The sequence below is a fragment of the Alligator sinensis genome, unplaced genomic scaffold (assembly GCF_000455745.1).
Source record: "Alligator sinensis unplaced genomic scaffold, ASM45574v1 scaffold1114_1, whole genome shotgun sequence".
In the NCBI taxonomy this organism is placed as follows: Eukaryota; Metazoa; Chordata; order Crocodylia; family Alligatoridae; genus Alligator; species Alligator sinensis.
The window spans coordinates 131,352-131,631 of NW_005843195.1; positions in this window are offsets into that span (position 1 = coordinate 131,352).

A 280-nucleotide genomic window follows, 5' to 3' on the forward strand; every position below is an offset into this window, starting at 1 on the left:
GGTGACAACATCGCGTGGCCGCAGGGCTGCTGCGAATGACCCGGGGGTAAGGGGGAGCTGCAAGGGGTTGGCAAGGAGGCTCCTGGTCCTGGGCATGACCTGAAACTGCACCCTGCTGGGAGTGGGTGGTCTGGTGGGGCTCTCAGTGGCGCAGGAGCCCCCAGGAAATGGCAGGCCAGTGATCACCCGGGTGAAAGGCTGGTCGGGGCACTTTAACCCCTAGCTCCCACCACCAGGTGGGTAACCCTATGTTGGAGGGGCCCAGAGGGCGGACCCCGAG